The 12765-nt window shown below is 39.1% G+C and overlaps 1 protein-coding gene across 1 annotated transcript in view; it reads left to right on the top strand.

Annotated features, from left to right (window-relative positions):
* Positions 1 to 1729: 1729 nt before the first annotated feature.
* The window catches only part of LOC143184347 (uncharacterized), a 242548-nt gene continuing 231512 nt past the window's right edge, over positions 1730 to 12765 (top strand). Inside the window, exon 1 of the mRNA XM_076386627.1 lies at positions 1730 to 2079. The gene's annotated coding sequence lies outside the window, so the exon portion shown is untranslated. The remainder of the gene's footprint in view (positions 2080 to 12765) is intronic.

Here is a 12765-nt window from a genome sequence, read left to right as displayed (position 1 = left end):
TTGTCGAGTTGTCATTTCTTAACTTCCTTTTTTGATACTTGTTCCTCATCTTTGGTGAGGAAGTCCCCTCTGCTTCTCTTGGTAGAAGCATGTGACCAACCGTGGAATCGTCGGTCGGTGGAGCGTGTTCTCCCCTTGGGGGTCTGTACTAGGAGCGACGCCACGGACACAGTAGGGTGTGTGGAAAGACACACTCAACTGTGGAAACTACACGATTCCGCCTTTTGGACATCGTCTTTGTCAGCCTACCGGAATCAGGCCTACTTCGGTAGCCCCTGTGTGGTAGCAGGGAATACATGGACAACTGACTGAATCGTGTGGTGCCGTACGCCTCTCCGACCTACCGGCCTTCTAGGTGGTAGAGCTCGCCCCATCGCTCGTCTATTTCACGGTTGCATTAGCGGTAGAGTCTAATTTAATCAAACCATTCCTAATGATAACTCGACAATTTCCTTCATTAAGGTCCAAGCTAAAAGCATGCATGGAACTTGGCTTCCATTCATGTCTTTGGCTTGCTAGTTTAAGATTTTTGTAAAGGGAGATCGATGGATCTTTGAATCCATCTATCTCCCTGTGGGTCTCCAGCACAGCAACCGCCTCGTGGCGAGACCTGGGGCGGCTCTGTCCGTGTTAATGGCTGCGTATTTTGTACTAGATTTAAAGATAGGCTTAGTGTTGTAACTTGTTTCTTTTGTTAGTGGTCTATCATTTCTTGTTAGTTTTTGGGGAAGCTCTCTGAATTAGTGGTGTATTTCTCTGGATACTCTTGGGTTTCTTCGATGGTTTTCCCTTTACTCTTTATCTGAAGATCGGTGATCGCATCGGCGTCTGAATTGCATCCGCCGAGGGATATCAGTACTTCCTTTTTAGAAGATTTTTTTAATGTTTTTAAAGGGAGATCTATGGAATATTGATTTCATCTGTTTCTCTGTGTACCTGCTCTCGTAGTAACTTGCTGGTAAAACCACCGACCAGATAATAGTTATTAATAATAATAATAGTTATTAATTATTACTCTTACATAAACATTCAAAAATTGCGGGCTTAATATAACCTGGCTACTCCATTTTAATTGTAATTCCGAAAACTCGTAGCGTTGCAATCTGCTTTGCGACTTCGCCGGTAATATTGGCGGTGACACTAAAATGATAATGGGGTGCTAGCACCCCAAAAATCAGGAACAGAAAAATACATAGGATGTTAGGTCTATTATTGTCTAGTCGGTGGTGTTAGTTTCACCAGATTCGCCTGAGGTCGGTATACAGTGTGATCAGTTTAACTGGAAACCCTCTAACGAGCGTTGGCAAAACTTACAATCCTAACAGCATTTACAATAAATGTTATCAACACTTGGAGCATATCTAGTTAAACCGATCATCCTATATTGTCGATGGATAGGTTATAAGACCTCGTTTACGCCATCTTCTTTTTTTTCATAAATTGGTCCCACCATTTGTGCAGAGTGCGAGCTTTACCGCGGCCGGTAATCTTTGCATACATTCTCTGAGCCTTTCCACTGACTATACGTACCATAGTCCAATAAATAGTTCTTAAACTAGCCGTCATAAATGGAAGTCGCTAAGACAAATTCTCAATTTTCTACGTCGATATTGCAGTTTGAATTACAACACTCGCCACCATATACTTTCGTATCGTTCATCGCCCTACAGATTCTCAGGTTCAAAGTTTGCCGCTTCGTCCGTCGATGGCGCCAAATTCGAACCACCGGCGTTCTCTCGTTCGTTCGAAAGAGGAGATGCGCGCGCGCTTGATGAAGACATGCGCGAGACAAGCGGCCGCAGTCTCGACAGTCAGTGCATGGCGGCCCGAGGCCCATCGATATCGTATCGCGCATCACTCGAGGTACGCGTTCGGACACGACGTGCGTGCGTTCTTCGTGTCGCGCCGGCAAACTCCTCTCTCGCTTCGAGGCGGTTCGTTCGCGACAGTATATCGACGCTTTCGTGATTGACAGCGCCAGTGACGCTTGTGTGACAGGATTTCTTCTCCGCGGGATCTCGTGGATTGAGTCGTCAAACCGGAGTGGGAGATACATAAGCAGGGACCACCGTCGTTTCGGTGAGTTACTCCCACGCACACATGTTGAAACCTCCATTCGTTCGAATATACAAGTTTCCCGATGAGGTACACCTTCCCGAAGTCAGCACGGACGCTGGTAGCTCCTGTCAGAGTGAGAGTATTTGAAAGTAAAACTCGTTTGCTCGAAATAATTTCAAGAGACGGCGAATACGACATAAGTTTATAGGCAAATATATGTCGTATCCATCGCACTTATTTCGCTTTCATACGATTTACTGTCGCGAGAAGCGACTACGATATCGCATCGCTGGAAGCTTAGCTTGAAATCAGTTATGTAGGACTTTAAATGATGCAGGATTAGGTTTCGCATTAGTATTGTAACTTGAATTTGCCTTCCCAGACCAAGTACATAAAGCCTGTACAGTGCTGTCTCAATACAAGCTCGCAGCTCCAAATCAGTTTACAGTCTTCTTATCAGTTAGATATCTACTTATCGAACACGAGGGGCAATTAAAGTAACTGGTCCAAAAAAATATAAATATGTCGAGCTAGTATTGCTTCAAGACCGAGGCTCCAGGGAAACATGAACGTACCAAACGTATATCCAACCAATACTCACAGCATCCCACTTGTCATTTCCTCCTATTCAATCTCCAAACATACATATTCCTCGTATCTCCAAAATCGTCCATTAAACTCGAATGTAGTTACTAATCGCTAATTAGCGAAGGCAGTTGGGACAATTGCGGGGGTGTTAGACGTGGATGTCCTCTGTGAGCACGAGGGCGGCGTGCTCCATAGGATGACGTATCCAGCAACGGTGCTCAATGATCCGGAAAATGTCGAAGGGAGCCGGCTCGGTGTCAGTGGAACGGGTTTCTCGCGGATATCTTCATTTCTCGAGGCTTGCGTACACCTCCGCTCCTTTTTCGTCTTGTTTCGTGCGTCCACGAGTGGAGTCCACACCCGCAGCGTTGCCAAACGCCACAGGTGTAGCGATCGATTTCGATCGTAACCCTCGTTGTGTTTCTTGAGGACACGGAGGGACGACGTGGAATGGATGGTCTCGGACATTTGGTTGAACAGTGGAACAGGGATGGTGAACGCGAGTGTGCTCCTGTGACATCACTCGCAGCGGCTGTTGGCCGGGCACACGGGCGGCGCGCTCGATTCGAGCGGACCGAGCAAGGTTAACCGCGAACGGGCAAGGTTAATGTTGATTCGCTGCGCGACTACGTTTCGAGGTACCGTAAGAGCATCGCTGTTCGTAGGTTTTAAATCGAAGGTTTGCGCTTATGGTGTATTGGAGTTAGGTAGCTTGGATTTAAAATTGAAAGAGGAATAGCGGTACGGAATGATGGTGATAGGTTTCTTCTTTATTTATTGCGTAGAGAGCAAGAGTCGAAACACTTCAAGTAATTAGAGAAAGTTTTGATTTTGTTATTTTCTCGGTTAGTTTATTTTAGTTTGTGTTAATTGAGTGGTAATGTATTTGCGAAAGAAATTAGTTAGGCATTTGCTGTTTTATGTTGAATTATGTATTAGTTATTTGATTTTACCGTAAAAATAATGTCTTTTTAACGAGTGAAAATGATTGTGGGATTTCTCTTATAAAGCTACAGTCTACTATGTTTGTTATTAGTGTATTAAAAATTATAGAGATACTATAGTTATGCTTGATAATGTATAGAAAACAAAAAGATTATTATTCGTTATTTACTAGAATTTCGTGAGGTAGTCAAATATTTGATACATAATTCATTTAGAAATAATCTACTCGCAAAAATAACATTTTGAAACATATTTGGATACATTTTTATTTTCGAATCCATTTATTTATTTGTTATTGAATTTGGAATAATCGTTTGTTTTTTTGTATTCATTAAATAATATTTTCTTTTTAAATAAAACGTAACTAATTTTGACGTAGAATGTTTTACTTCTTTGAGACAGGATTGGCGCATTTTTATTTGAAACGAAAATAACGAACAGAAAAAGTAACCAGTTATCTTAATGATAAGCTTCTTTAAAAATAAGAATATATGCAAATAAATTCCACGTCATTTAAAAAAAAGTATTTTCAAATAAGTAGAATTTTTAAACAAGAAACTTATTTTAGTGTTTGTCTACTTTAAATATCAATATCGTTAATTAATTGACGATACGCTGATACGATTCCCGAAATATTTAATATCTTCGAACAACGAAGTAATCCTACAAAGAATTATTGTTTCGATACAATAAAAAAATTGCGCATCCTATAAGCGATTAATTTTTTTATTAGAAGTGAGTGGTTTATTTAATTAGTAAACAATTCTACAATTCTGAAGTTTTACATTTTAATGAATATCAATCTATTATATTTTGTTATGCAAAAACGAGTTACGAAAAAGTAGCTTAATTAGTTATGCTCTATTTTAATTTATGATATTCAATAAATACCTTCGCGCCAATTAGAATAAAAGCTGTAAAATATCAGAGGAGTTGGAAAACATTAAAATTAGCCGAAAAGTTCTTTTTCAATTGAATAGAAATTTGTATATTTCATTCCAAGGTTACTTCTACTGAATGTAAATAGAAGTTTTACTTTATGACCGCTTCTAAGTTTATAAACATGGAACAAAGAAATAGTACGAATATGTATTCAAATCCATTTGGCTACATTCCAGGTTTCTTTCTGTATTATTCTTTCATTTGAATATGTTATTAATTGGATCTCTAATTTCTTTTAATAACAGCGATGAATATAAGATTCATAAAAATTTAGTTCAGGTAGAAGTAGAAGTGTCGTCCTATTTGTGTTATAGGTATGTCTTCCGTTTCCATTTTCACACACACATATCATGTTCAAATTATAGAAATATAAGCTCTTGGAACAATTTACTGAATCACTTAACTCCTAGTTGTAACCGAGTCTGTATTTCGATCTACGTTCTTTAACACAGCCATATTACATATGCTAGACTTCCATGAGAATATAGTTTAATAAACTAAGCTGTTTTTAATCAATTAGGTTGAGGGATTTCGTTCATGTGACGGTACTTTCTTCATTGTATTGGACTCTGTTAAAAACGTTTACTATTTCAAGCGTTTGACTGAACAAGACTATGGTCAAATAAGCTTTAGCCGGAAGCAATAATCGATTAAATGCATTCACACTGATAAATATCTCATTGGGTAAACAGTATTGTGTTTATTCTATTTTTAATTTACCTTTCATTTTCAAATTCTTAATGAACAGGTTAATGATATACAAATTTCAATAATAACTCCTTTATCTTGGTTTTATACGGTGAATCTTTTTTTTAAGACGAAAGGCAATATAATTCCTTGATTCTAATTATCCATTAATTTGTATCATGCTCCTATTGTCTATACTTAAATATATTCTCGTTACTGTACTTCCTGCAGTATTTCATGCTTCTCATTTTAGTCTTCTCATTGCGTTTCCGTCTCGTCTATAACTACATATCGATTTGTGGCCTAACACTCTTCTACACTATATTGTTGTTATTCGAAATTCTTTATATAATACCTACCTCTCTTTTATGACAAATCAAACATAATCTTAAAATATAGATACTATTGTAAATTATTAAGAACAGCTGACTGTCGTGCCGTAGATTTTAGATTTTTCAAAGTAGCTTTCATTAGAAATACCGAGAAATAAAAAACAGTTAATAAGTAACTTTTTTAAAATTATTTCCCATTATTGGAACTGGAAAATCTACTTGGCCAGTTCTCTTTTCTTGAGTAGTCCATTAATTAATATTATGTAACGCTATTTCCAACATCTGTACGTAGACTTCACTTGCTGGTTACACACATTATTCATTCGGTTCCATGATCAATCCGTCGTTGCTTTCGCGAAGCAAACGAGAACTCAGAAAACTATGGTCGACGACAGAGGACATCGTACGTTCACAGCGTCGCGTGAGCGACACGTAATCTGTTCTTATCGTCCACTATGCGCACCGGCTGCTTATCGGTCCACGCTGGGAACAGAGATTCTCCCAGCCAGTCGCGTAACCTCGATGGCCGAAAGGTCTCGGTTTCTTCGTGCCCGGAAGCGGAAACGATGCGTAGCGAAACTCGGAGCTTCGACGTTCGCGCCGATGGCGATAATGATGGTAATGACAACGATCGTGGAGGGGTGGATGAACTGTGTCGCGAACTTGACGCAACACGATCATGCATATCAATGACTCGCGGACTTCCATTAACCCTAGAATGTTTCTCGAACCTTTTTCATCCGAACACTGATTTTTATTTCTTTTAATAGCGCTCTTAACGCCAGCTTCTCTGACAACGAACAATGTAATTTGAGTCAGATCGCATACGACTTGTTACGGATGATGCCATAGTAGATTGGAGTTTTTAGCTTAACGACTTTATAATGAACGGAGGTTTCCAGTATAAAGGCTTTGCAGAAGGCATAAGTTATCAGTCTAACAGTTCTTTTGTAAGGATGCTCTCTTGGGAAGAATTTAAAGGCAGTTATTTTGTATTGATGTCTGTCTTTCAAATGTCAAATTGATTGATCTTCTATGAGAAAAAATAGAGAAAGTAAACAAATCAGCAACTATCGAGACATTCTTCTCGTTTTTTGCTCTTTTGTAAATTCAATGATAGAATTTTGCTCCGATAGCTGACATGTAATTCATCGAAGTGATGGGTATCCAAGATTTCGTATTCAGATTGAGAATAAAATTTTTCTCGGGATCGAGTCTTGATTCCGAAAGTTTGTAATAATCAGGTATCCATAGTTTCGAGTATCAAATCTTAATAAGTTAGTTTAGATAAGTCAAGTGCTTTTCCAATCAGATGTTTTATTACTTTCGAAAATGTTTTCATATTTTGAAGTGCAACCAGATATAAAACTTTACAACCAAGAAAAGCAATTCATGATCCAATGCGTGTACAATTTCCAGTATTGTCAGCAACCGACCCGAGACTTGGGTAACTCGTAAATCTTCATATCCCAGATAATTCGTTCCACAAATACGCCCTAAAAATAACTGCAATCGATTTTATTGAAAAGAATTATTTGAAAGTTTATGTTCCGTTTAAAATCGTTTCAGTGACTTACTTCCGTTCAGTTCAAACTACACGTAGGTATAGAGTTCTGGTGGGAGAAGCAAAAGGTGTACATATTATCATAAACGCTCGTTAAATTTTCGTTGCAGCAAACGCGTTGAAGCCAGAGAATAATACGCATTGCCCATAACTGGTTAGACGAGAAGCGTTTAGATTTGCAGCAACAATACTCTCCTTTTCTTTCTCTCTCTCTCGCTCTACTCATTGCTGTTTGCTGGGCCACAGTATCCTTCTATTCGTGCTGCAAGAAAGAACAGAGGCATATTTATGCAGGTACATTAAGTGAGAGTACTCTCGTCTCGAGGACGGTCACGGCTAGTGAATTAATGGAGGTGGCGACACCGTTGCGTTCCTTTCTCTGAAACACAATAGTCTTCGTTATTGTTTCCTCTGATCTCGATTCATGTGAATGTGGTACCAAAATTTGTTGAATTTTGAGGGATTTGTAAGAAAAATTATGGTTTCCAAAGATTAATCGTTTCGTTATAATACGTTTGATGTTGAAATTTATGCTCTATCTGCTTTTTCACAGTTTTACGTTTGGTTATTACAATAGAAACTAGAAATAATAAGTGCATATGAAAATTAGAGTCTATGATTACGTAAAGGTGGTATTTGTTAATGGAAATTCTTGATCAAGTTCTACCTTGACTTTATAATTAGTTGTGTACAAATTTTTGTAGCTTTTAAAAAAGAAGACAGATGTAAATGTTAATTCACTGCAGGCATAGTTGAAAAAGCAAAACGCACAAGACGATTGTCAATACAACGCTAAGTGCAAAATCGAATCCTCTTTCCTTTCTAATTGTTGCTTTATAACATTAATTACTAATTATTAATTTATATGATGTTACGAATCAAAATATAAAATTTAGTTTTTTCGTACTAATTTTAATAGTTCTGATTCACTTTTCTTCGTTGAAATAATATTATTACACGAAATTCTATGCATACCTTTATGCATGAGTTTCGGAGACAGGGTCATGAATGATTGTTCCTGTTAGGAAAAGAGCTCTTTTAGAGTGTGTACTCTATGAAGTCTGAAACCCTATATCAGTAGTTATAGATAAAGGCATATTAATCTATGTTTTTCACGTCCCACAATATTTACGTATAATTCAATATAAGTAAACATTAAAACGTAATGAATGCAAGTTTGCAATTTCCCCATGCAAGAAAATTCCCCATCAATCAAGTGATCCCTCGTCCCTTAAGAAGTTCATAATTCCAAGCCCAATTTCAATTCGAGATCGCGTCGATTCGTAGCTGCGGCACGATTAAACTCATCTGCGGTCCACGGTGCGCAGCGTTCCCCGTTCGATAGAAAGTATTTTGGCGCGGATTGTACGTGGTTATTGACCTTGTTCATGACCTTCATCGCAATTACGGCGCTCGTTGCGCTTTTCAAGGATATTGAGCCCCGGCGTCGATCGATGAGGTCTTCAACCGAGGGCCCGCTCTTCCTTTCTTTTTCCTCTCTTTTTTCTTCTCTTTTAGTCCCTGTTGCTCCGTTTTCCCCCGTTTCCTCTCCAACCGAGCTGGAGTAGAACGGAACTCAGATATTCGCCGAGCATCAATAAAGCCTTATAGCTTTCGAAGTATAAGCGCGTCGTCTATTAATACATAGAGTTCTTTCTCTCTCCCTGCCACTCTCTTCTGTCTCCTCTCTTCTTCCCTCCATCTTCATCCGTCTTTCCCCCGCGCTCTCGAGGAAGGGAATGCTCGGGACTAGAGGAGCCGAAAAAGGGGGTGGCCCTTTTGCCCTGTACGCACAGCGATGCGTGTGTAGCGCATTGCACACACCCCTTTTCCACGGTGCATACTCGCCTCCGCACAGGCCAGACAGAAAAAAAAATGTCGAATAAAAATAAGTCCTAAAGTGGTTCCATGCGCCACTATTTCACCGAGCTCTCGGGTTTTTCCTGGAATTCGTACGGTTACTTGTCTTCCCTATCCGTAGCTCGCTTTCGTTCCTGCCGCGGTTTGCGCGCGACTCTTGGCCAGCGAACAATGCCACGTATCGAAACGAATACGCGACACTTCGGTCAGGATAAAAGATCTCTCCCTAGATACTTCATGATCCCGCGAATTTCCTTGTGTGTTGACCAGATCGCGGAGGATGGTGCTGATAACTGAAATATTTTGAACCTCTTCGAGTTTGTAGGTACATGTGACGAAAAATTCGTTTCTGACGTCTTTCGATACTTGGAACTCCCGAGAGTCTTCATAAGCTTTGAGTCTTAAACTTTTGATGGGTCTTGTGGCTTGAAAGTCTTGGAAGTTTTTTGGTGTCTTGAAATTCTTGATAGTTTTAAAAGTTGTGAGAGATTCAATAGCTCTTGGGAGCAGGACAGGGTTGTCATATGAATTCCCTTCTTGGGTATAGTGGGAGGAAGTGAGATATAAGGGTAGAAATAACGGAGGTCTTGTTGGTATAGGTCTGAGCTCTAGATCCAAGCAACACCTTAGTAACAGAATACAATAGGATAGATGTTACTTTTCCTCCCACTATATCCAAGGAGGGAACTCGTGCGGCAACACTGAAGCTAGGTAATAATTCAATATCTTCAAAGAATTTTTAGTGTATGGCTTTGTCTAACCGGTACTACATAAGATAGTATGAATAAGAGTTTCAGCCTTTAAATCATGTTCGAAGTACATAGTTCTTCATAGCTTCGAAGTTGAGATTCTAACTCTCATCACTAGCTAGCGGCGGGTAGTTCTAAGTGACTGTGCATAGAGGGCATCATTGTTTGTTGAGTCGCTTGAGGAGTGAGTCTTCGTGGAAAAATGTGTTAGATACGAGGGGTGAAATTTTTGCGAGCAAAAATTTTGGAAGAAATTTTAAAAATTGATGGGACGTTAGGGTAGAATGAAATAGAGTGGCATAATTTCTTTTTGGTTATTCATGGTTTATAACAATACTAGTGGAGAGAAGTTGTCTTTTATGTAGCCTATACACGGTGAGACTTGCCTCGAGGCATATCTCGTGACTAGTGATGAGATTAAGACCGCTTCGAATATAATGACGCAGGTCTCACCGTGTGTACTTTGGAATGGTAATCTACTTGGAATATGAAATTAATTGACTACTTTTTTGAGTTGTCGAATGTCGCTAAGAAATTCTCAATTTTAGACATACTATGAGAAATTTTATTAAATTTTCTTCTAAAGCCATTACGAGTTACGGTGATTTCTTATCGCGCGATAGTTTTCCTACAGGGTATGCAAAATAGTGAAAAATTAAAAAATAAGCGAAGATTGATCAAATTTTAACTATTTCTATACAGGGACTTTAGTTTAAATAAAACGTGAGGGATCATTACTGACCGTAAGAATATAAAACATTCTCGCGTACAAAATCTTTAAATATATTTATAAATACAGAAAATTAAAACTTGAAGAATTTAAATGCAAAGTGCTCTTGTGTTTCACGAAGCTCATCTAAAAGAGCAAAGATAAGTTTCTTTAATGTTAGAAAAAAGTGATACAGTTTCGATCTTTTGGTTCCTTCCTAATATCTATGGGTACTTTCTAAATGTGTCACCCTGTAGATGTGTATAAAATTCGAACGAACTTATTATATCCTCTAATAACATCGAACACATGCAAATGGTCTTTTACAACCCTGCACCCCTGTACCATAACACTTTAGTTCGCAGAGTAAGAATACTTTGCAGTAGGCTCAACGCTCGCATTACGTATGCAAATCTGCAATTAGAATAGACTGCTGGTGGACGGTGAGGTGAGCCAGCGGAAAGAAACTCCCGATCGTACTTAAAAGACTCGTATTCGTCTTCATGTATTATACAATATGAACGGGAGCCATATGCTTTATTGAACATTGCGGCAAGGTCGTAAGTCGTAAGAAGTCGCGGCACTCGGATGCAGCAGTGTAGTCAGGATATTTGAATATTTAACAGCGGAGAGGTCAGACCTTATCGGTCTTATCACTAGGACACGTAGCATTATCGTTGCAAGAGTGGCAAGATACGCAAATATTTAGCGATACTTGAGGTTGCTTTTACCGCGATAAACGAACAGCTGATGCACTATCTTTGACGCGATCGCCACTTTTCTGACGATGACGATCTCACTTATGACGGAGGTACATGCTTCGATTTTATAGGATACAGGAAATAGTAAAAAACCTTTTGGTCCCTCTGATGTAGATGAAAGAATAATGAATCATGTTTATGTATGGACAGGTAAGGATAGATGAGTTTTAACCTGACGAGTATCGAGACTGGGGAAACACTTCTTTAATAGTATGCACTACAGACGGTACTTTTATTCAATACAACTACTCTGATCATTGAAATTGGTTCTAAATCACTAAATTCGTCTATTATACTTCTAATTCTACACATACACATGTTTGATAATAACATAGTGTATCCAGTTTGGTTTAGAATGCTCGTAAAGTAGCAACCTTCATCTACTTCTTCTTACTTTATATGCTTCACGGTTTATTTTCTCAAAAATTGCTAAAGAAAAATTATTAAATAAATTGGAGTATGAAGAACTGATAAATTAAAATTAGCATCTATATGTATAATTAATAAACTGAAAATTAGTATAATAAAATATAATGTATAGTTAAGAATAGTTGAGTTTGGTTGTGTTGTGTAGCAATGTATATCTTAGTAACATCTATAATTAGAACCAAAAACCAAAAAGCGTTCCTTTCGTCTCATGGTATTTTTCGAATCCAAATTCTTTTCCTTCTAGCCGTATCTTTTTCATATTATCTAGATATCTGTAATCGATTCAGAGAAAGCGTGCTACATTTTCTTAAGCATCTCGTACAATCTCGACAAGAGTTCACGATGCAGTTAATCTTCATTTCCCAAGAAGATGGTATCACTCGTCACATAGCGTCTCGTCTTCGAAGAAATCAACCGGGGAAGTTAAGTTGTTCTTTGAAACTTGGGTTTAATCAAACGCGTTCCAACCTACTCTCCTCTCGCAGCACACTCTCGTATCGCATTGTTCTCACCCCAGACGTTTAGCCCTCTTCCACCGTAGAGAGGAACTTTTCATTCAGCCGCAATTCAATTTCTCGTTTGCATTTTTTTCGACGGCCTTTAATCGTCGAACAATAGACGCCCGAGCAGGAAGAAGAAGGAGGGGGTGTACTCGTCTTTTCTTGGGTCCTCTTCTCGTCCTTCCCCGGGGGCCAGCTTTATCGCGAATGTTTACAGGGTTTATCTTCGCACCCTCCGGAGTGGCCTGCAGTCACTTAGAACCGCGACCCTGCTTATACACAGCCCACACCCTTCTGTTCCAAGACAAGAGATCCCCCCGAAGGGGTTGGAAGGATCGCAAGACGCGTCTACGTATCCTTCTGCTCGCCGTGTGTACGCGAGCACGTGCGTGTCGCCGATTGTTTCGCCTCGTGACGACGAGCCCCCTTTCTCTTTGCCTAGTGCAGTAAATAACGAAATTACGTGCACTTAGGCGCAGTGACCCTGGGGTTCATTCCCTTAATTAGCAAGCGGTGTAAGTCAAGAAGTTTTCTGGGTGGGTTTGTTATGACAGTAGTAAATATAGAAGATTATGTATTTATTTTACTATCGTTGTTAATATTGAATACGTTCTGTGTATTATTATTAATCATATCAATTA

The sequence above is a fragment of the Calliopsis andreniformis genome, chromosome 1, assembly GCF_051401765.1.
Source record: "Calliopsis andreniformis isolate RMS-2024a chromosome 1, iyCalAndr_principal, whole genome shotgun sequence".
NCBI classification, from domain to species: domain Eukaryota; kingdom Metazoa; phylum Arthropoda; class Insecta; order Hymenoptera; family Andrenidae; genus Calliopsis; species Calliopsis andreniformis.
Note: the sequence above shows the minus strand (reverse complement) of the source record. Positions and strands in the feature narration are given on the sequence as shown.